At 37.6% G+C, this 22599-nt stretch overlaps 1 protein-coding gene across 1 annotated transcript in view; it reads right to left on the bottom strand.

Annotated features, from left to right (window-relative positions):
* Window positions 1–5092: 5092 nt before the first annotated feature.
* Window positions 5093–22599, bottom strand: part of LOC127530631 (coiled-coil domain-containing protein 38-like) — a 29979-nt gene continuing 12472 nt past the window's right edge. The window contains exons 4-6 of the transcript XR_007937274.1: window positions 22209–22282; window positions 14681–14752; window positions 5093–5618 (exon numbers count right to left, since the gene is read on the bottom strand). The gene's annotated coding sequence lies outside the window, so the exon portion shown is untranslated. The remainder of the gene's footprint in view (window positions 5619–14680; window positions 14753–22208; window positions 22283–22599) is intronic.

Below are 22599 nucleotides of genomic sequence, written 5' to 3'. Positions count from 1 at the left end.
TCGTATGAAATAAAGCTTCCATCGCTATGTTGTTTCAGTAATTAATCACGACTACTCACTGAACTACTTCAAAAACAGATCAGAGAGTAAACAATCTGCAGTGGATGTCACTGTCACTACATACTAGAGACTGAAACAGCACACATAATGTTACAACCACGAAAAAACTAGTGAATCATTTGATGATTTTAGTTGTAGGAGCACACTGTCAGTTTTTAAAGAGATTTACAGATTCAATTAGCATGAATTGCAATTATAGGCCAAACAAAAGAGATTTTATCCTATTTTTATTTTGTTTTTTAAAGATAATTGATATAGGACACTGATATATGACAGATTTGCATGTAGATTAAGTTTTGTTATGGCTCCATTGAGAAAATTACATTATTTTCTGCCTCTGAAGAAGAAGAAGAAGAAGAGTTTGACTGCTCTCAATGCTTCTGTTTTGGACTTTGTGCTGCAGTTGTAGCTAGCTGTTTGATAAAATAACTGTTTAAAACCATTTACTTCTATGTAGACTGGCTACACAGAACATCACAGCAATGACTTACCTGTTTATTAGGAACACTCAGGGGATTTAATGCGATCCAGTGAAGCAGTCATGAACAAATCCTGCTTTTCTTAAGTTCATTATGAAGAGTCTTTCAAAGATTTTTTCAGTTCTGTACACCATCATTTACATCTACTTTAGGGACAGAACACTTCCAGTGCACAAATATTGTCAGCTATGAAGAAGTTAGGCAACAGACTCCTCTGAATCAGGGTCAGTGTCTTCTGCTTTGGCTCTGCATGATGCCTAATAAAGCACAATAGAACGATTGAATAGAAACTTCAAGTGGATCCTCAAGTGTTTTGGCCATATCAAATTATCTCCCCAAATGTCTCCTGCTACTATGTAAGTAGTGTTTGTTTACCTTAAAACACCCAAAGTAAAGTGTCCCAGTCCTGTAGCTGTGAGTATTTGCATGTAAAAAGTCAACGCTACACTAGAGACACCACACACTGTTCAAGGCAAGATGACAAAATGTCACCTGATGTCAGGCATGGTGGGTTAAGTTTGGATCTTGACATTCAGACACAACTATAAAGTAAACAAGTATGCATTTTCCAAACCAAACCATGCAAAATTGAATGCTTTATCATTGTCAGGTGATACAATATGTGTCATGAGGGAGGTTGTGACCTTAAGTGATAAACATCTTCTAATGAGGGGTCTATAACTATTAGATAGTTTCGTTACCTCTGGTAAAATGGACCTTAAAGGGATTTAATTCACACTGAAAAGTCTGAAATTGTACTGTTTCTTTCAGCTGAATGCAACACTCAAACTATTAAGAGGGTATTCAATTGGGATAGAATTCATAAATATCCCTGGACTAAAGGTGTCCTTGAAGTCTTTGTTAGTATGAATTTGCAGTCCTTGTTTCAAAATAATTTGCAGTGTAAATTACGAGACCAGAGAAAGATATTGTTTGAGATCTATAAAGAAAAGTGGCACTTCGATTTGTTTCGTAAACCAAAATTATGAACGTACATTCAGTTGAAGGACTGTTTTTCTGTAGAGCCTTATGTAAATTGTTATTTAAAAAGAGGACAGAGGTCTCTGTGTGCTCAACTCCGAGCCGGAGTGCTGCCTCTACAGATTGAGACTGGTCGTTACAAAGGGATCCCCGAGGATAAAAGACTATGTATTGTGTGTGATATGTCTTTGGTTGAAGATGAATTTCATTTTATGTTTTACTGTCCTTTGTATATGAATTTGAGAACGGTTTTGTTTGCAAAAATCCAGAATGTTAATCATGATCTGTTTTGGATGTCCGAGGGAGAAATGTTAAAATGGTTATTTGAAAACGAAATATTTTCCGTTGCAAGCTATATAGAGAAGGCATGGATTTTGAGACTGAAAACCATCTATACAACCTGATGTTTATAGTGATTCATTTAACTGTATGCCATCTTCTCTGTTTGATGACCAGTGTCATATAAGCCCATACAGGCTGGGCACTTATATGGGTGCATGACACTTAAATAAAATATATTCATTCATTAAGGACAGAAAAAAAGAAAAAGGAACAAATTACTGTAATTGAAAATGCATCAAAATTGGGCCAAACGGCAGGTTTTTCTGTGGTGTTATGGACAAACGAATCATGATGGAGCAGATTCATTGACTTGACAGGACCACTAATGGGCACCACTTTGAGTCACTAGCTGCTGTCAGTAAAGAAGAGCTTGGTGGACCTGCAGGTTAAAGATGATCTGACAGCTTCTAAACCTGCTGCCTGCGGTTAAACGCTTCTTTCTGTAAGCAGTGCTGAAGGAAGAACTGTGCAGGATTGAAGAAGTTTTTGATTTTTGTGCAAGACGATTTTCCATCACAAGCATTAAAATACTCCACTGCTTGAAAATATGAAATTGTGGTGCAACAAATGAGTGCAGAACAACACTCGCTGTATTTATTACCTCATATAAGGTAAATATGGAGAGATACATAAATTCAAATAAATAAATGGCACAAACAAACAGACTCAGAGTTCTCATCAGTGTCATATTTATAATGGTCAGAATCTTGGTTGCAAATGTGCAGAAAAATCTGAATCCTCTTTGTGCAGCACATTTTTTAATAAATAATGAAAATATGCATACATAAAAACTATATTGTTCTGTGAAATGAATAAATATGGAGTTGTGAAATCAAAGTTCCATGAAAAAACAAAAGCTGTGCATATATGTTCAAAATAATTGTATACAGCTTTCTATTGCATTTATTAGCATGCATTTTGCATCATTTAATGATTTCAGGTGGAATATTCCTTTCAACCAACCTGAAATTCATGTTTTGATCATTATCAAGTGAGAAACCTCAATCCAGACTCCTCATAATCACGTTTGAGATTTATGCTGCTGTTATTTGTTTAGTCCAGACTAAATGACAGAAATCCACAACTGTAATTTTATTTCAGGACTCGGTTATTAAATGTCAAAACAATCCATGTGACTCTAAAAACTCAACAGCTTTACAAACTCTAAGATTAAACTCTCCACAAGGATCCAAAATAAGTTGGACTTCTACATGAGAGCTTTAATTATTCTTCATCTACTTCCTGAAAAGTTTGGTCAATAAAAAAGACAAAAACTAATATTTTCAGCTGAACTAAAGACAGACTTTGTGATTTTTCTGCTCATGTTGTGTTGTTGTGAACTTACTCTTTCAAATAAATAGCCTCCTAACCCCCTGGAAACCAGTGTTTGTCCTGTTTTTGTGTCACTCCTCTGTGACCCTAGAGAGCTGGTTGTAATGTTTTTGAGCAACACGCCATACTATGACATTTTTACAATGAAGGTTCTACTGTGGAACCAGCTTGACATGTTCAGGTGTTCTTTGTGTGAAAACTCAGAGATTTCAGGTATCAGAAGGTGGTTTTCAACTTTCTTTGTTAACTTTCTGCTTCAACTTTAAACTAAATTTACTTCACTAAGCCAGCCCTCTGGACTTCCAGTGAGCTGTGTTCCTATTGGCTGTCCAGGTGGCTGCTTGGTGTTATGAGGAACACCTGAGGAGCTCAGTGTCTTCCTGCTTCATTTGAGTGCAGTCAAAGTCCTCTGCTTCTCTTACTGAACTGGGTTTGGCTCCGTTGCTTTAGTTTGTTCTTTAGGCGTTGGCTTGCAGCTTCCAGCAGTAAAATCCTATTTAATGTGTTTCTTGGTGAGTTTTAGGGCTTTGTACTGGATAGTTGTCTTGGTAAATGTGGTTCTTTAGCCACAGTTAGCACATGGTGCTAATATGAGCAGTGATTAGTGGATTTGGTGCAGCTGAGTTGTGTCTTTATCTTGGCTGTAGTGAGTCTTTAGAGGTTTTTGGTCAGACACATTCTGTATTCTTGTTTGTGAACCAACGTTGGTTGTCCAGAAGGTAAGAGTTCTTGTCCTGATTCTCTGTTTAAAGAGGTTCTCTGGTAGGCTGCAGTAGACTTTAGCATTTGGGTTGTGCTAGTTTGGTTTTTGTACAGTTTCATTTGGACGACTAGCTTGAGGCCCCTCCATGTGTTTTAGTGAGGTTTTCTGGAACAGTTCTACAAAGCAACCTGCAGCAGAAGAGACTTTGAGAGTTTTTAGGAAGTTCTGGAGACCAGACTTTGGAGCAGCAGAAACATCTGTCAGCAGTTTCAGCAGGAAAAGGTGAACTTCAGAGTAGAAATGAGAAGGAAACCTTCTTGACCCGTGTGGTGAGGTCCTGTACCAAGAGTTTGAGCAGGTTGTGAAGAGTCTGTAGTTCTTTGGTCTGAAAGCACAAGAAGAGTCGACTCCTTAAAGGAGAAAACGGGAGATATTGTTGGTTCTTCTGCTGCTCTGCAGTTTCCTTAGACTGAATATCAAGTTTCTATTGTAAATTATTTACTGTGTGAGCCCAAGAAGGCTTCAATAAACTCCCTCCATCCCCTGGACACAACATATTTTACCATGTTAAATCTTTTTAAAAAGATGTTTTTGAGTTTTAATCATAGTTTTTTTTCTCTTTGCTTGTTTAATTTTGTCATTTTTGTGAAAGGTGCTAAACAAATAAAGTTTAATTGATAAACTGAATAACTGACTAACTCATTGTGACAACAGAAGTATTTTATTGTGATTTAAGGGTTTGTTTTATTTTTAAGGTTGGGGTTAAAGTCTTGACAGAAAAAAAGATTAAAGAAATAAATTACATTAAAAAGCATTTAAATCAAAGGAAAAAAACACTTAATACAATAAAACTTTTAAGAAGAAAATTAAATACAATTAAATTATACTAAACATACAATATATTTAATTAGATAATTAAACAAGATACAAAACATGTAATTATGAAATTAAACAAAATTTTTAGACAAATATTAAACATTAAAGATGAAATATTTTAAATGAGAAACATTTAAAAATACAATTAAACAAGAAAAATATTAAACATTAAAAAATATAAAACATTTAATTAGATTATTAAACCTTTAAAAAGACAAAATATTCATTTAAAAATACATATTTAATTAGAAAATTAAATTTTAAAGACAATAAAACTTTAAATAGGAGTTAAACAGAAAATACAATGAAGCGTTTAAAAAGCAAATTAAATATTAAAAGGTGATAAAACACTGAAAAAGAAAAACCTTTAAGATTTAATCGAAAAATTAAACATTGGGAAAGAAAAGGACATTTTTCAAACAAGCCAATAAAACATTTGAAAAAACAAACATTAAAAAGACAAAACATTTCAAAATCAAATCAGACATTAGAAAAGAATAAAAGGTGAGAAAAGAGCAAAACTAAAATTTTAAGAAGAATCAAACTAGTAGAGCCGCTGCTCCTTCGCATCGAAAGGAGCCAGTTGAGGTGGTTTGGCCACCTGATTCGGATACCTCCAGGGAGACTTCCTCTGGAGGTTTTCCGAGCACGTCCGTCTGGGAGGAGACCCCGGGGCAGACCCAGAACTCGCTGGTATATATCTCGTCTGGCCTGGGAATGCCTCGGGATCCCCCAGGAAGAGCTGGAAAGCGTCGCTGGAGGGAGGGACGTCTGGAAAGACCTGCTTCGCCTGCTGCCCCCGCGACCCGGCCCCGGATAAGCGGAGGAAAATGGATGGATGGAAACTAGAGACAAAACATTTGAAAAGACACCAGTTAGACTTTAGAAGATCAAATTTAACAGAAGAGACAATAAAATGATGAAAAAGAGCAAAAACAGATAAAGGTCTAAAAGAGTTTTCTAGTCTGAAATGAAAACATCAAGTTGTTTCTTCAAACATTTCCTCTTTCTGTATTCTTGGTTTGATTGTGGACAGATTTACTAAGAGCTCATTTCAGAAAACTGCTTTCCAGATAAAGTCTACTAGTAGTTGAAGGCATTGATCAAACTAATGTTACCTTCTGATCTCCACAAACTTTATTGTTCAGTGAAGAGAATCAAAGTTTGTTCAGGATTTCTAAAGAACCCACAGGTGAAGGTCTGTGAAGAACTCAGATGGATGGTCTAAATGTGAAATCAAGACTCATGGTCACAAGTTTTAAGGCTTCTGTTAACCAGAAAGTCCAAACTTAACAGAGAAGTAATGAGAAACTTTTAAAACTTCAGTCTGCAGACTGCTGAAAAGTTCAAACTAACAGAGAACTGCTCAGGAACTGAGAAAAATTCAGCCCTCAGACTGTCTCAAAGTTCAAACTAACAGAGATCTACTGTGGGACTGAGAAAATTTCAGTCCTCAGACTGTGTGAAAGCTCAGGTCCTGAGGACTCGGGAGGTCTGGAGACTTTGGAAAGTCTTGGAACTGAGGGTTCAACCCTCCAGCACAAAGGCTCAAGTCCAACCTCCTGAGAAAAACGGTCGAGTCGATACTCGAGTTAAAAAAAAAACACTTGAAAACGACAAAAAATAGATGATAAATGCGCAAAAAAAGAAGACTTAGTATCTGAGTAAGTAGCTCAGGGGGTAAGAAGAGAGACTACAAGTGGAAGGTAGCAGGTTCAAGACCCACCACTGGCCTTTTTCTTTCTTTTTGTCTAAGTTTTTCAAAAATTTAAGCAGGGGCTGGTCTTGAACCAGCAACCTGTAGCTCCATAGACAAACCCTTAACTCACTGAGCTACAGATCAGACAAAAATAAATAAATTCGTCGTCCCTTTGACATCGTAGTTTCCATTCCTAATAAAGTGACCACATGGGTGGAGTCTGGGTGGAGCCAAGGCGGAGAGTAGGAGGGGAGGTGGGTGGCGGTCTCCCCCCTCTACTCCCTCACCTCCCCCCACTGCTCCCCTCTACTCCCCCACTTCCCACCACACCTTCCCCCGCCCAACGAGTTTTTCGAAAATCCGAATCTCGACGGGTTTCCCAACAGGTCGGCGGCAGAAGCAGAAGAACTTGTCATGAAGAGGTGTTGAAGTTGGCAAGGACGGAGTGACTTTTTACAGCAACTAGAAGGAAGATGACTAGAAGAGCAGGTCTTTAACCAGCATCCATAAAATCCCTGGAGTCGGCTCCAGAGAAATGAAGGGAGGTCAACTTTTATCAGCCTCCATCCAGATGTTCAACTTGATATCTTTACTTTGAGATTTTTAGCACCACACACCTTTAGTATCACACTTTATTATCATTTATTAGGACTTTAATGTAATCCATCAGCAGATTTAGTTTTTGTTGACAAACTTTATTCTTGTCGTCGTAGGACTGCAGTATTTAAAACCGTTTCTATTTGTCCTCATGTTTATTAGTTTTAGTGGAGAAAGTTATTTTAATTTTCGATTAGTCTCTTAAAAAACAAATAAATTGGATTAGTCAAAGAGGTTTAAATTTATTACTTTGTCATATTTTAAATATGACAAAAAACATGAAAATAAAGCGTGGAGTAATTCAGCCATATATGTTGGAAAACACATTTTCTTTGTCCATTAATCTGTTGATTGTTGTCTCCAGTAATTCATTTCTTGTTTTGGTTTATAAAATGTCAAACCCAAATATATTCAGTTTACTGTCATGAAAACCAAAAAGATTTACATTCATGATGCAGGAATCAGGCAGTTTTTCACTTTTTATCTTAGTTCAGTCATAAAGATAGTTAATGTGTGAATTGTTGCAGCTTGTGAACTGTAAAAGGTTTTAATCTTTGGGGCCGAGTGTCAGAAAACATTTAGAAACCAACATCAACAAAACACTGACAGATTTGATCATCATTAAAGGGAAATCCAACTTTTGCATGACAATGTCTAATTAAAGGACATTTATTTCCAACATAAATGTTGTGATATTCATCCTCTGGAGCTTCTCTGCACATCGTCTTCCACCTGGACTGGTTTGGTCAGGAGCATGTGCAACAAACATTTGAAAAACTGCACTTTATCATCAATGAATGACACTGAAGTTTAATCTCTATATAAATGAGACTGAGTCTGGATGTGCTGGATGTGTGAGAATGAGCTTATTTTGAACAAATGTCTCAGACTTTCTGAGCTTCAGCACCTATAGCAAGATATTTGAACAACAAGCAACTCCAGAGATCCAGAAGTTGGAGAGAGTTAGCTTTAGCTGAGCCAAAGAACATGTGGGACGCTAACCTAGCAAACATTTCAGACTTTTCTCTGTGAATTCTGAGAAATAATTTCCTATTTAATGACAGAGCTACACATCTGAACTCAGTCTCATTAAAACAGACTCTAATTCAGTGTCATCCATCCATATTAATGTGCAGTTACCCAAAATGTTTGTTGCATGAGCTCCAACAAAACCTGTAGAAGGCCACTTTGACAAAACAGGAAGTGGAAGATTGCCTCCTCCATAGGACCTGTCAATTATTCCAGACAAGACTGTCAATCAAGTAGCCTCGCCCCCTGGCTTCACAAAACTTTAATGCTCTATAAAAAATTCGATATTGATTGATTTTAAGATCGTCCACCTGATCCCTCATTTTGACCATGAAAACTACCGAAAAAAATTACATATAGTCTATACACTGTAGTACTCTGTTTGGCTCCCAGGCGTGAACTAACCGTGACGTCACCCGTGAGTTTCAACGCTGAGAAAATGAAGCCCGGATTTTGTTACTTCCTGGTCGCCATTTTGTATTTTTTGGAGCCAGTGATGTAAAAAGCGTCATCAAACAGGCTGGACCGGAGAGCAACTCGGGGCAGGACCGGTCAGTGGGACTGTCAATCAAGTATAGCCACGCCCCCTGGCTCCGCCAACTTTAACGATTTATTTAAAATTCAGTATTGATTTATTTTAAGATCGGCCACCTAATCTCTCATTTTGACCATGAAAACTAACGGGGAAAAAATCCTGAGCTGTAGAAAAACAGTCTATCAAATTTTATTTTTTCCAAAAATGAATTGGGGTCTATGGAGCAAAAGCTTTTTGGAGCCAACCCTAGCGGACGGCGTGATATTGCAAGTTTTTGACACTTCCGGGTGGGCTTCATTTTTGGAGCCAGATGCTACGTCCATCTTTATATACAGTCTATGTTGGCTCCACACTTGCTGATGACCACTTCCGGTCTCAGGAAATGAAAAAAAGGGACCTTTTTTCTGTCTCTTACTGATTTTATTTTCTTGTTATAGTAAATATAAAATGACAAAGCACTTTTAAAATTTCGTATATCCCTTTTTGATCATGAAAAGGAAAAACACCTTGTATTTCAATTTTAATTTTTATATTTTAAAACGAAAATCGCATAACCACTTGTTTTTTGTTATTCAATACCCCTTTTAGAACGGAAAAATCCAATTACCAGAAAAATACACGGACCGTTTTCCATGTTATACAGTAAGATGGATTTTCTAATATTGTGTCTTATTTCTGAGCACTATAAAAATATACTGATCTTTATTTGTTTAGTATGTATGTTTGAATGGAGGGAAATTATTAAGAGCCCTCCTTACTTAAAAAAAACCTTAATACATTTATTTACCACACTCAGGACATATCTACTGTACCATGACCTCATTTTAAACAAATATTGAAACAGTGAACTGTCATTACTGTAGTATTTCATTTTATTTTTACCAGCGCCCTCTGCAGGCTACTGATTTCCCAGTCATCACTGAGGGGAGATTTTCTAACTGCAAAACCTGAACACACTGAGCAGTGTCACCTGTAAATGTAACAATTAAAGCTCGATTCTTCAGTATTTACTGTACACTTTATTTTTATTTTTTTATGGCATTTAGACAGGGTTTTAAGCTTGTTTAGAAATTAATCAGTAGAAGTGTATGAGACTTCAGCCTCAGTAAAATGCATTTCAATCCTCAGTTAAGTGCATTAATTCTGAGGAAAAATATTACTAAATAAAACAATCAGATTCAAAAACATTAAAGTAAGAATAAAAGGAACTATAATATAATAAGATTGTTTATAAGAGCTTAAGTTTTTTTTTTCTTTTTTACAACTGTGGCCATAATTTTCTTTTGGACACTGTTATTAGTAAGAAGCCAACATTAATGCTGTATTGTGTACTTTCTTTAAATAACACTTCTAAGAATGAAGCTGTGTGTTGCATTTTTTCCTAAATTAGTCTACAGCACTAAGGTCCGTCTGCTCAGTGGACTGTGTGAGTTTTGTGTTAATCATGTTGTCATCCTCTTCTTCCTCCCACTTCATGTTTCACACGTTGCTGACTGTTGAAGGCACGATGGAGGAAAAGGATGAGAAACTCGTCATTCTCGACGTCTGCCATAAGACACTTATTGCGCAAGTTCAGGTTATTTTCTGCTGTTTTGACACACCGATGTTAGGAGTTTCACCTGTGAGCAGCGAGGCTTTAAAAGAGGAAAATACCTCCAGCTGTAACAGAGTCCTCAAACTTTAATCTCTTTCCTTTTCTCTATTCTTTAAATTCTGTGATATTTTATTATTTCTGAATATCCTCTGAATTTCAGAAATAAAACAGGAAGTATAAATTTGACCACTAAATTTTTTGAATTGCTTCTTTGTTAATTTTTTTTACAGTCTTTCCATTTGTGATTTTTTTATTTGCTCAGCACACTAAGTTATAAAAATACCCTTCACTGCGAGTGCATTTTACTTGTTTCAGATTTTAAAAAAATGAGTAGAAAATTCAAATAAAATACATCGATAGTAATATGTAGCTGCTAGCTGATTACATGATTGCACTAATGGGCAAATTTATTTTTATGTAATTACTTCTTGGGCTGGTATTTAATATTTTCATACTATAATCCTTCATTTCACATATTAAAAAGGCAATTTTTAAATATGTGTTTAGGAATTGGTTTAAATTGATTATTTTAAATAAGCATTTCAACTAAATACTTTATCATTCATTTTATGTCTGAGGTGACACTTATATTGTTATTTATTGAATAAAATACATTCTATTGTCTTTCAAAATTAAATTAAAACACCAAATAATTCAGAAAAAAATGAAATTATGGTTAAAGAAGAGTGAATATCAGCACTGAGGGTTACATAAAAGGTGTACACTGCAACATTAAACACAAATTCATATTTGCAAATTGCAACAGACTGCAAAATTCCTCCTCTGCTGACAATCATAATGAAGGTAAATGAACCTGATTTTTGGCAGATTTTGTACCTTATTGTAAATTAAACCTGATGCTGTTATTGTTTTTGTTTGAATGCATCCTCCCGCTAACCAACTGAATTGATATTTCAGCTCTAACAGACCCTCCAGTTGTTTAGGGGGAGGATTGATGGCAGGCTGATCTTACAGATGTTTTAAATGACGTGTTTATATCTGCGTGCATGTGTGTGTGTGTGTACGAGGCAAAAGTCTAAATGTGCATGTTTTTAATCAGTCCTGGTATAACCTCTTGAAGCACAGAAAAATGGCAGAGGCATTAAAAACATAAAAGGGAAAAAGGGCAGTAATGAATTTAGAGGAAAATGGACATTAATGGTATTAGCATTACTCATGTTCCATATAACAAATTATTGGAAATTTGACAAGCACACCAAATTATCTCCTCATGTCTGACGGGAGTGTGGTGAAGTCCTCTCTACCTGCTGAGGAAAGACAATTTCTGCTCATTTTACTATTTTTAACAATAGAACCAACCCATTAAGACAAATTAATGTCATTATCAAGTCTCTATGAAAATGACAAATACCACCGTTTCGAGCAGCTTTAGAGGCTATTGACAATAATGAAATTCGCTGTACAGGTACTGAAAAGAAACACTCCAAGTAATTATTTTCTAGTAGCTTGTTTGTCTGCCATCCGTTCATTTGCTTTCAGCTCAATTATCTGACTCTGTGAGCATGTGGAGGCGCATAGTGCTCTGCGGCCCACAGAGCGAGGGCCCTAATTGGGCAATTACCGTTCTGTTTCGGGGCTTTTAGCTCCAGTGGAGAGTGGAGGGAGACCACGGTGTGTAAAACCATGAGGACCTTACATGCACAAAACTACACATATACACTGTTTAAACAAAAACAAAACCCCGCGTCCTCTATACACACAACACGGAGCTATACAGTGCAGCTTTAGTGCAGCAACAAACACTAAAAACATAAAAAGTGACAGGAGCTGCAGTCCTTTCAGTGACACATAATGCAGGTGCAGCCACTGAATTATGTGTAACTTTTCAAACATATGATCATGTCACTGCATGCTCAGCTATCTCATGTGCATATGCATTCCTCCAGGTTTGCCTTTTTTTTAAAAAAAGCATCTCATCCAAGCAACCGGCGACTATAAATAGCTGAGAGCACTTATTGTATAACATTGCTGAGTTTTGGGGGGGAGTGGGGGTGGGGGAGGCAGCGGGGTTGCAGTTGTTGTATAGTAACTCCGGGGTCAACAGTAGGCACCACTTAAAAGTGTTGTGCATCATCGGAAAGCTGGAAAGCCAGGAGATTCATTTTCCAACGCTTAACAGTCAGGTTGCTGCAATGCTTTTGCTATTTGCTGTAATTTCAGCCGGAGGTAAAAAGTCAAGAAAGTTTGCGGTGGATTCCTCTGTCACATCAGTCCCACACGGCAGGAAATACAGCACAGGGGAGGAACAATTTAAACGGAAAACCTGAATATGTGAGTGAAGAACGCTTCCATACAGAGAGGGGTGACTAAATGCTTGGATGAGTAGGAAAATGAATCATATTTGAACACCTCTGGAGGATTTAAGCCCAATGTAATGTGTGTGGTATCACTCTTCACCAGCCATCAACAAAACACCAAATCAGGGAGCGTGCTTGGAAGAATAGTGTTCAACCCTCCAATAGTGAGGTTTCCTTTTATCTGTCACCATTCTGTGTATAGATCTTTGACCTATTCATTGACGGTGAGCTATTTTGGATAGAAATCCTCCAGATCTCCAAATTGATGCTTACATCTCAGTTTTTTTTTTCAAATTTCCCTTGAGAAGGATCAATAAAGGCTATCTTATCTTATCTTTTTTCACCGATTCTAATATCTAGTGGTGTGCTTTTTTTCAAAATAGTCAATCAAAGCACTGTGGAGAAGAACTAGGGATAGACATCTTCTTGTGCCACAGCCAGAAAAAAATGAAACAGAAAATAGATCACACAGGAATACAACAAGTTGTTGTTAGTAAAAAGTTGCTGGAACTTTAAAAGGTGCACATTTCTTTGATTGACAAATAAACTTGTACATCTTCCGCCCTGGGATAAGCGCCAGTCCCCCCATGATCCTAATGAGGATTAAGCAGTGTACAGATAATGGGTGGATAATGGAGGGACCCTACAGAGCTGATACATCTCACAGGAACAAAGCACACAATCCACCTGAATAATGAAACAAAACAAACTTGTCATCATGTCTGATTATCAGGGTGAAGAGATTCTGCTCAGGAATTGTAAAAATATGGAGTAATCAGCTGGAAAAGTTGCGCCTGAGCTGATTGTGCTTTATTATCAAATCACAGTGCTGTTAGTTGCAGTAGTAGCAGCTTAAAATGATCAAATCGAGCTGCACCGGGCCTCCTGCTCTGCACATATCCTCATATCCCCACACACACTTTGTGGATGTTTGCGACACGCTCTCCCTGCATCCGTAGTAATGTGCAAAAAGCCAGGAGCACATTCTAGACTTTAAACCTGTGAGATAAAAGTTGGCACGCCGACCCCCATCCCTCCCCTTCCCTCCTCTCCCCATCCCCCTCGCTAATTTTCATACTATCCCTGTGCTGTGCGCTCTCCCCCTCACTTTAACATTCTGTCACGCGCTCCCTGGATCATGTAGCTTGTGTTAATTAAACCCTCTTTCAGATCATTTTCTTGCTCAAGTGGCCTCAGTGCAGCACCCATTAGGCAGAAAGCTCTGTTATCTGAATTTCCAAATGTAGCTCAACATTTATTAAAGTGAAATTCATCCAGTAATTGCCCGCCTCGGTATGCCCCATGTCTCCCTCTTACCTCCAGGGCCACCTGCTCAGAGACACCTCCAACTATTTACCAGCATGACGCAGGGTAATTAGACCTCTCTGACCCAGTCCACTAAGAGCCCGGTAATTGCGTTAATAAAAAAATTAACAGCAGCAGCATGAGGATCATTATGTAAAAATACCCAGTAATGAAGCATTAGCCTTGATTTTATTTGGATTAAAAACAGCTATAGGTATTTAAAGGTTACAGTGTCTGCTAAAACAATATCAGAGGAGAAAGTTGGCTCTTTTTTTTTGTCTCTTTGACAAATTCCTGTTTAACTAAGGAGCAGATGAGATGCAGCACAAATATTTTAGGTTTCCACACAACTCAGACATGTTGGTATGAATCCAAGTGGAAGCTTTGTGTTTAGACTCCACTGACACACGGATGACATGCAGTCGTGTTATTGCACACTGCAGGGCTTTGTCTTTCATATTAAATTAGACAAAACCTAACTGGATGCATCACGTATCTTGGCACAAGGTTCTACAGGTTACTAAACTTGTAGAACAGTGATGCAGTGGTATCAAACTCAGACCACAAATGTCTGATAAACTGAACAGCTGGAGGATAAAAATTAAAATCTGAACTCGATAAACTGTTGCTTTTCTCATCACTGTCAGCAATCAGAGAATAAAATGAAAGAAGGAAATGACAGCAGAGGCTTGGAGGTCATTCCTGCACTGGGTAGTCCAAAATCAAAAGCAGGACTAGTGACCTTTCTGACGAAATGTGACCCAGCATGCACCCCAAAACCAACCTCTGTCATCGGCTCACTTTTTTAGAATGACTAAACGTTAAATTACCTCCCATCGTGATCTCATCCTTTGCGGTCCTTCAGTGCCAAATTGTGGAACCAGCTTAATGTTCACTCAGCTCTGTGGAAAACATGACACAGAACGATCAGTACACCTCGTTTGCGATGTTTGTTACTTTTGATTGCGATGTCACTGTTATGTAAAGGTGCTGTAAAAACAAAGCTTTTTAAAAAGGACAATTATAATTCCTCGATTTAGGAATTTGTTAAATTCTTTGCTTAATTCTTGCTAAATCAACGAGCAGCTGTGAATGGTCATAAGGAGCACAATGAGGCCAGTGATATCTGCTGTTAAATGACTGACAACGTGTATTATAATGGAGTGGTGTAACTGTGGGTTTAGTGGTTTGTATTCAGTTAAACATCAGACAATTTAGTGCGTCGTGATTATTTCACTTTAGTGCTACTGATTTATACATTTAGTTTGGGTGAGGACTGTATGTTTAAAGCCATCCTGGAAATACTATAATAACCAGTGCATCCATAAACCATATTTTATTAGACTTTTTACCCTTCTTATACATACTGTCACATGTTTCTGACTATTGCATTAAATTCAAATGTGTATGAACGACTTAGTGAGAAGTTTCATCAGCACTACATCAACTTGCTTGATACTGTACCCAAAGACATGTTTTAAGATAAGCTTCTATATAGTGACATCCTATGGGCAAATAGTGCAACTGCAGTTGCGTTGTGACAAACCTAAAAGAAAAAGCTCAACTATTAACCTAATAGCTCCTCACTGACTGATTTGATCTGCAGCCTGAAATCTTTCACTATATGCCGCACTTCAGACCTGTTCTTATTATTCTATTTTCTTAAGACGTGCAGACTTTTTGTCCCATTTTTGGCAGCGACATGTCAAAAAGATGAACTTTCAGTGAATAAGCTGTTGGCCATCTACCAGCCGGCTTTATGAACAAACTGCAGCAGAAATCTCCTCTTAGAATATGTTCCTGCTGCATTAAGCTTAGTCCTGACAAGCCTAAGCTGCATGTCCTCCTGGTTAAATCCTGTTGTCTGCATGACCATCTAAGCTCTGCCAGGTTCAGCTCAAGGTTCACACCAACTCCGATTAAAACTTTCTTCCAAATTTCAACGCTTTCCTTCTCTCTAACCTGCTCTAAAGCATGCATATAACCCAATATATATGCAGCTGTTTATTTCATCAAGATAAAATCGAGACCAAAGCTTCATTAGCATATGAAGGTATTTGTGTATAACGATGTTCATGCTTCATTTAACACCAGCGCAGGAGATCTCAGCAGGCTGTCTGTGGAAATCTTCCCACTCCAGTCAGAGCAACACAGCCATTCACTACTTTCTGTCATATTCTACCAAGCAGTATAAAAAAATTGTATTCTTGTTTTGCTTTTACCGTGCATCTTACTGTCATACTTTATGGTGGGAAATAAAAGCCTTCTGACTAAAAACAGATGGTTAAAGTGTGGTTTATTTCAAGTTATTTTAATAGTTCAAATGCATTATATACAACATCCCTATATAAACACTAAATCATAAAGTTGCATAAAACATGTTAAGTTTATGAAATTTAAATTAACAAGTAAAGTTGAAGCCATTTGGTTGATGTTAGAAGTACCAAAACTCCTTTCAAATGAACAGTTTTCTATTTTTGAAACTTAATTCTAAGGAAAGTCAATCTACAGTTTCCAACTGAAGTATTTGCTTTACCCAAATTTGAAATGTTAAACATGATTATGCCCTCAGACTTGCTGCTGTATTTTCTTTGTAGTCCCATCAAGACATCAAATGCACAATCTCCATTTTCACCAAATGTGGAATACCAGTTTAAAGGGATTAAGCATCACTTGAAATTGACCGACCTTACAAAAATAAACTGCCAAAGCAAAAAGATAAATGACATTAATTCCAAACAATATTTTACTTCAAGTACAGCCTAAATACTATTTTGTATTACTATCGCCAGTTTAGTTTGTTATTTTTGTGACTTCTAAGACCTTTATTGAACACTGTTTTCACATCACAAAATCGGATGATGTGATTCTTGTTCAGCTTATAGCTCACTCAGACCTGCAACTTGCTTTATAACTATAAACATAAGCTTTGAACATTTGAAATATTATTTATCCTTAAGGGGGCCAGAGTCACTGTCTGAAACTCTAAAATCCAACAAAATTCCAGCAGCTACAGACAAGATTAATGAGAGATCAATGACAATTAGTTTCTTGTTTCATGTGTTGTTTCCATGTGTATCTTTGTTCAGGACAAAAACTGTTCCTTGTTCAGTCTCTTTGGTTAACGGCTTGAATAGAGAGCTCAGGCATGGCCTCACTCATTACCCACTGGCCCTGTTAGTATTTACAGCATCATGGTGGGTTGACCTCCCAGCATTCATAGATTCACACCTCACACCCATTCACTGTTCAAAAATAAACACGGCTACACCGGCCCCCCAAAAAGGAAGCTTTTCCTCTGAAAAGATACAGAAGGTTTTGTTGCTGTTATGTTGGTTTGTTGCAACAATGCCGGATGCCGCACAAGGAAGCAGAATCCAAAGGCTAATTAGGAAATGAGGAACATCGCCTTTGCTCATACTGAATGCTCTTTCGGGCATCTTTTTATTTCGGATCAGTCGACCAGAAATGCACAATCATCCACCTGCTACTTCTAAATGATGGACGCTGTTTTGTCCAGATTCTTCCTAAAAAGAATTTAAAAGAATATAAATAGGTTTTCAAACATTTTGCACTTTGAGCCCAGAAACATGGAAACACTGCTGGGCCGCTGGGGGGGCAGCAAACAAAAACTCAGAAGTGCAAATACTTAATTGTGTTTTTTTCCTCATGAAGTTCAAGCTGATGCCTTGCAGGAAAATATGTTATCTGAGCCTTGGGATGAAAATCAAAGTCAGTAGTTCAGTCATGGACATACTGGAGAATCAATCTGGGATGTTTTTGGCATTTTTCATGTAGTCTGAACAAAAAAAGCAAACATTTATTAAAACTTAACTCTCACACTGAGAAGAAACTCTTTACCATCTGTTAAAGCACCATCAAAGACACTATGACTATTTGAAAGTTAGAATAAACTCCAAAAAGCAAATTATAATGCATCTAAATGGAGGTTATTGAGTTGATTTATTGCTCTGCTGAAAGCAAATGAAAGTCTGATTAAACCAAACTTCTCTGCAAACTCCAACCTGCTCTTTTCCCCCTTTCTTCTGCCTATGAACCAAACTATGAGGACAAAATGAGTAGACACCTGTTTGCTGAACAGGTGATGGCATTTTATTTAAAAAAGCTGTTTAAGACACTCCAGTGCTCTGCCTGACGCTGAGCTTAAAGCCACAGAAGAAAGCAAAGATTAGATTCTCTTTGTGGTGAGCAGTATTAAACATATTACTTTTTTGCTGCTCATTTGACTGTGAAATCTTTGGAATCACTGCTTTCAAAAACCGATGAGTAAAGCTGATCATTTAACCTGCTTCATGGAAAGTTTACCAATAGCTGGATGTCCACAAGCACAGCAGAAACTGCAACCCAGTGTTTTAGAGATTGCTTTAAATTATTAAATAGGATGCAGTTTGAAAATGTTCTGTAGTTTCTGAAACATCTAAGTTAAGCTAACAACAATAGCCTCTTCATTCAAGCCACTAAAAAGGCTTTTCCTTTGAAGGTCAGGCCAAGAGAAACAATTCTGTCAGAAGGCCTACAAAGGGCCATTTCTGAAAGGACGAGGAGTTCCGAGAAATAATAGAAAAGCAAATGTTGAGAAATGACAGCTTAGAAGACTAGAAAATTTAATAGAATGTGTAAGGATGGTATTAAATGAAAATCCCAGGGGAGAAGGTGAAAACAAAGGCCAGCAGAGAGGGGTATCGGCTGAGGTCAAATTGTGTCAACCTGAGTTACGTTCAGATGGCTGCACTGAGGCTGACCTGTGTACCAAGTGGAAGCTTGCACCGGTCTGTTTAAAAAGCCCGCTTTCATTTCAGCTCCTTGATGCCATTATATCTCCAGTGGGCCATGTGCCTCCAGTTGACAGCCTCCCGGTTTGATGACATTATTTTTTCACAGCCATCCATCGGTGAAAGCGTCCTGAAATCTGCGGCACTTGTGAAATGGCACATTTGTGATCCGGTAACAAATTAGGCTATTCATAAATTCAGAACAATGACAAGAATTCCAGTATTGAGACTCTTGAGACTGTGAATTTTGTGAAGGAAAACAGGGACAAATGACTGCATCCTGTGTGAAGGTGGGCTTTGAAACTGTTTAGGTTTTTTTTACTAAAGTTTGTTGATGTGATCCAAAACTGAACCACGCATGTTTTCTGGCAGCGTACTGGATTACCTCTAGTGGTGGAGTGTATTTAAGCACATTTACTGAAGAGCTGTAGTCAAATACAATGTTGGTGTATGTTCATATTACACTACTTTCTACGTTTACTCTGCTAGATTTTGGAGACAAATATTGCATTATGTACTGCACTGCAATAATTTTAAAGCTTACAAGCTACTTATTTTGTAAATCAAATGTATTTATTAAAATATAACTCTGTTAAATTCTGTTTTTATCGGTTAAACCACCAAGCAGTACGGAATTAAAAAGAAAATTTTAATTATATATGATTCTGTAATGGTCCATTCTGCATAATGAGTACTTTTACTTAAAGTATATATTGATGATAATACCTTTGAACTTTTGCTTCAGAAGAATTGTGAATGCAGGACTTTAAATTGTTACACATAAACATACTGATTACACTGTAGTATTTCTACTTTAACTTAAGTAAAGGCTCTAACTACTTCTTCTACCACCAATGACTTCAGTAATTAAGTACTTGGTTTTGCTATTAAAGGATACAGGCCAGTCAATAGAGAATGCACATCAGCAGTGAATATGATTTGATGAAAAATACTCGATTATTAAGTTTAAATCAAGCATTATTGGTAAAAACAACACAAATCACATGTTTGTATATTACCCGTCAAAAGTTTGGACACACCTTCTCATTTACTGGCTTATCATTACTTTCATGACTATTTCCATTGTAGATTCTCTTTCAAGGCATCAAAACTATTAATGAATACATATAGAAATATGCAGTAAACAAAAAAGTGTGAAATAAGTCAAAACCTGTTTGGTATTTTAGATTCTTCAAAATAGCCACCCTTTGCTTTGCAAACCCTTCGCATTCTCTGGATAAGCTTCGTGAGGTCGTCACCTGAAATGGTTTTCACTTCACAGCTTTGTCAAGCCTAATTTGTGGAATTTCTTGCCTTCTTAATGGGGTTGGGACCATCAGTTGTGTTGTGGAGAAGTAAGATTGGTACACAGTTGACAGCCCTATTTGACGACTGTAAGAATCAATATTATGGCAAGAACCAATCAGCTAAGTAAAGAGAAACGACAGTCCATCATTACTTTAAGAACTGAAGGTCAGTCAAATTGCAAGAAGTTTCAATGTATGCCCAAGTGCAGTCGCAAAAACCATCAAGCGCTACGATGAAACTGCCTCACATGAGGACCGCCCAAGGAAAGGAAGACCAAGAGTCACCTCTGCTGCCGAGGATAAGTTCATCCAAGTCACCAGCCTCAGAAATCACAAGTTAGCAGCACCTCGGATTCGAGCCCAGATAAATGCCACACAGAGTTCTAGTAGCAGGCACATCTCTACATCAGCTGTTCAGAGGAGACTGACCAATCAGGCCTTTATGGTCAAATAGCTGCTAAGAAACCACTTGTAGAGAAAACAACAAACAGAAGAGACTTGTTTGGGCCAAGAAACACAAGGAATGGACATTAGACCAGTGCTTTGGTCTGATGAGTCCAAATTTGAGATCTTTGGTTCCACCAGCCGTTTCTTTGTGCAATGCAGAAAAGGTGAACGGATGGTCTCTACATGCATGGTTCCCACCATGAAGCATGGAGAAGGAGGTGTGATGGTGTGGGGGTGCTTTGCTGGTGACACTGTTGGGTATTTATTCAAAATTGAAGGAACCAACATGGCTACCACAGCATCCTGCAGCGACATGCCATCGCATCGGTTTTGCGTTTAGTTGGACCATCATTTATTTTTCAGCAGGACAATGACCCCAAACACACCTCCAGGCTGTATAAGGGCTGTTTGAACAAGAAGCAGAGTGATGGAGTGCTGCATCAGATGACCTGGCCTCCACAGTCACCTGAGCTAAACCAGTTGAGATGGTTTGGGATGAAATGGACCACAGAGTGAAGGCAAAAGGGCCAACAAGTGCTCAGCATCTCTGGGATCTCCTTCAAGACTGTTGGAAGACCATCTAATGAAGCTTACTAAGAGAATGCCAAGATTGTGCAAAGTAGTAATCAAAGCAAAAGGTGGCTATTTTGAAAAATCTAAAACATATTTTGACTTATTTCACACTTTTTTTGTTTACTACATAAATCCATGTGTTCATTCATAGATTTGATGCCTTCAGTGAGACTCTACAATGTAAATATAGTCATGAAAATAAAGATACACCATTAAACGAGAAGGTGTGTACAAACTTTTGACTGGTAGTGTGTATCCTGGTGTTCATTCTTCAGTCGGTCAGTTGGTAGTAGCTGTTTGTTCAGATGGCTGACTCATACAGCTCATCCAAACATTAAGCAATGAGGGCCTATACTGTCTGTTTTGGAACTACACATTTCAAACAATAAAAGAATAATAAAGGACAGACATGAAATGATAGTTATCATGTGGAAGTGCTGTCTCACTTACAGGGATAATTGTGATGATTAAATTGTTGACATCTGATTATTCTGATGGCCATTGATAAAAACGTCCAACACTCTGAGCTGCCCAAAGAGGAGATGAGGGCTGTTTGCCTGGAATATTTGGCAGGAGCGTCACTGACAAAGACGCACAGCAAACTGATCTTATAAGAGAGTCATTACTAATGTGTTTCTGAATCAATCTAACCTCAGACTTAGCTCTCATGTAGTTTATTAAGAAGTTCACAGAGAGTTTCACTTTGGTTTAAAAGTAAGTGAATATACTTATGTGTAACTTTGCGCTAAAATGTGATCAAATGTTGATATAGGTTCCAATTACAGGCAGAATCGTTTCAAACTAATCATGCACGAGTCATTATATCGTGCTTGTTCACGCTGAATACATCATTCAAACCTTCACAGTGCAGGTTGGAATAAGTCTGTCAATCTCTTGGCTAATAATTTGCAACAACAGCAGAATTGGAGTCAAAAGCAAACCTGAGGTCTAATTAATGAAGCAACATTGTAGGTGTGAGGTGGAGCTACTTCACTGGTAAAGACATAAAAACAACTTTAAAAAGCACCAGCATTAGTGGATCAAACCCAACATGAAAGAGATGTCAGAAGATCTAATGTTGGTCATTTATTTTAAAATAATGACGCCTCAGCAAAGTCATCCAGATTCTAATAGTAAAAACTAGCAAGTTATGACTGTCATACATCCAACTCTACCACATTACCAAAACAATGTATTAGTGGAGCAACAATTTGAAAAATTGCAGTATATTGTCTTACCAACCACTAAATGTGGATCTGTCAGTCCTCGTTCTTGTTTCTCCATTATTTAGGCATCATCCACTGTACTGCAACTGTAATCAAAAAGGTTTTACAAAAGATGAGATGCAACTGCTGCTGTTTCCCAGTTTTTATATTTTCATTGTCATTTTCATTCATGTACCTGAATTTAACACAGATAAAAGAACAGCTTGTTTGTAGTTTGCTCTCACTGCACATATTCTGACTTTCACCGTACAGCAAATGTCATATTAGTTAATGGAAGCCATTTTAAGAGCCTGTACTGAGAAAGAGCTGAGTGGCTCACAGTGTTTTTTTTTTTTTTTTTTATGGCAGGTGGAAACCTTCCTCCCAGTGTTCAACAACTATCACAACACTGAAGCCATGTACT

This window comes from Acanthochromis polyacanthus, chromosome 17 (genome assembly GCF_021347895.1).
Source record: "Acanthochromis polyacanthus isolate Apoly-LR-REF ecotype Palm Island chromosome 17, KAUST_Apoly_ChrSc, whole genome shotgun sequence".
Classification (NCBI taxonomy): domain Eukaryota; kingdom Metazoa; phylum Chordata; class Actinopteri; family Pomacentridae; genus Acanthochromis; species Acanthochromis polyacanthus.
This window is presented reverse-complemented; position numbering and strand designations above follow the sequence as displayed.